This window comes from Herpailurus yagouaroundi, unplaced genomic scaffold, assembly GCF_014898765.1.
Source record: "Herpailurus yagouaroundi ecotype Mexico unplaced genomic scaffold, PumYag 187, whole genome shotgun sequence".
NCBI classification, from domain to species: domain Eukaryota; kingdom Metazoa; phylum Chordata; class Mammalia; order Carnivora; family Felidae; genus Herpailurus; species Herpailurus yagouaroundi.
The window spans coordinates 23,131,046-23,133,139 of NW_024412418.1; the positions used below are offsets into that span (position 1 = coordinate 23,131,046).

The 2,094-nt window shown below is 42.4% G+C and overlaps 1 protein-coding gene across 1 annotated transcript in view; it reads right to left on the reverse strand.

The window, feature by feature from the left end:
* Nucleotides 1-358: 358 nt before the first annotated feature.
* METTL15 (methyltransferase 15, mitochondrial 12S rRNA N4-cytidine) overlaps nt 359-2,094 on the reverse strand; it is a 259,172-nt gene continuing 257,436 nt past the window's right edge. Inside the window, exons 11-12 of the transcript XR_005796943.1 lie at nt 949-1,083; nt 359-449 (exon numbers count right to left, since the gene is read on the reverse strand). The gene's annotated coding sequence lies outside the window, so the exon portion shown is untranslated. The remainder of the gene's footprint in view (nt 450-948; nt 1,084-2,094) is intronic.

Below are 2,094 nucleotides of genomic sequence, written 5' to 3' on the forward strand. Positions count from 1 at the left end.
ATTTATCACCTGAGGACTGAATAAGATAATATGTGTACTTTACTGAATGCAGATGTAACACTGTTATTTCTAATGCTGGACCTAAAGAAAAGAGTTAATAATAGCTGACTCGTTAGGTATATTCCCTGATGCTTTTTCTTTGTTTACTTCAGAAACCCCTGTTCCAATCACTCCCCTCTGGAAAACCAATTCCACTGTCCTAACTTATGACTGCATTAGGAAATATTTCTAGAAAGCCATTCAAGTGTTTCCATTTGCCAATTCCATTCTGGTACTTCAAGTTCTAACTCCTTATGCTACAGGAAACCATGTTCTTCCTTGCTTGCTATTTAAACGCTTCAAGGACTTGTCAAGCATTATTATGTCATACTCACCCTACTCAGGGATTTAATCACACACTCCATGCACTTCAAGACATATTCATTTTCTGGAGTATCCAATGACATGATCTGCAATAGAAAGATAAGGATTCAAGCATTTAAGTTCTTCTTTGGTTTTCTTGATTTTCAGAATCTTAAGGAATCTTTTAGAGTTAGTCCTATAGCAATACAAGTTTCAAACAGCTTTCATAGCATGATGAATTTTCTTTTCATTACATTTTTCAGATTAAGAGCCTACCACAACGATAGCCTATGCTTAACAGGGAGATAAGCTTTCTGTTTCTGGTTCAGAAACTTGGAAAAGGGAACATTTCAAAAGTTATTTTATTGGCATATTTCAGTCAAATGTCTAAAAATCCATAATGAGATGAGCAAGGGCTGCATTAAGTAATTTTTATTTTTAGAAGATTCTTCTAGTTTCCAATGGTCGCCACCAGATGGTCCTGTAAAGTTTCCCCCAGCCCCCAAAAGAAAATGACTACTTGGAATTGTGGAACCATTGAGACATGGCACCAAACATAGAAGCTTTGGGAAAAACTACTTTAAATTTTGGAAAAAATTGATATACCTATAGGCCCTGTGGCTAGGAGCTTGGGCATGGTGGCTCCATCCTTTGTCTTTCTCCAGCTCAGCTCTCCATTAGAGGGAGAGACTGAGCCCTGCAGTCCGTGTTTCCCAGGATCCCAGATCAGCTGTCTTCTGGCTGAGTTTTGACAAGGAAAGACATGGGTCAGAGATTGAATGGGGTGGGAGAGAAGCCAGGGCCTTTCTCTTCCTGCCTCTCTACCTGAGGCATCTTCTCAATATTTGCTTCTCCTTTATGGCTACAGCTCCTTGGTTTCATGGCTCAGCAGGTTTGTCTTAGTTTCAGCTTCCACCTGATGACTCCCTGGGCATTAATACCACTACATGTTTCATCTTTCTAGCTCAGAGACGGTAGTGATTTCCTGCTGTTTAACTTTGGAATACCTTACTACCTCCTCTGTGGGTCTCAGAACTTCCATCACCTGTGTAATAAATCCTTGAATTAAATTCACTGTGTTGGAAAGTCTTAAGGTGGTTTCTGTTTTCTTGGTTACACTCTGATAATATAATGCATTGATTTTTTTATTTTTTTTTTATTATTTTTTTTAACGTTTATTTATTTTTGAGACAGAGAGAGACAGAGCATGAACTGGGGAGGGTCAGAGAGAGAGAGGGAGGCACAGAATCCGAAACAGGCTCCAGGCTCTGAGCTGTCAGCACAGAGCCCGACATGGGGCTCGAACTCACGGACCTCGAGATCATGACCTGAGCTGAAGTCCGATGCTCAACCGACTGAGCCACCCAGGCGCCCCAATGTTTTTTTTTTAATTGGAGAGAGAGAGGGTGCAAGTAAGCGAGGGTGAAGAGGGAGACGATCCCACGAGGGGCATGGGGCCGGGGGCAGGGAGAAGGAGAGGGAGAGGAGTGGGGCTCATCCGTAAGGGGGCGTATGTTTACCCCAAGTGGGTCTCGAGCTTATCCAAAGCGGGTCTCAAGCTCACCCAGAATGAGGGCTTGAACTCAAGAACCGTGAAATCATCACCTGAGCGGAAGTCAGATGCTTAGACTGAGCCACCCAGGCTCCCCTATATGCATTGACTTCTGAAACAATGCACATGACCATTAGTGCACTAATAGGAATGTTCCTTAACATTGTTAACAATGTTCCTGGGATACAGTAACTCACTCT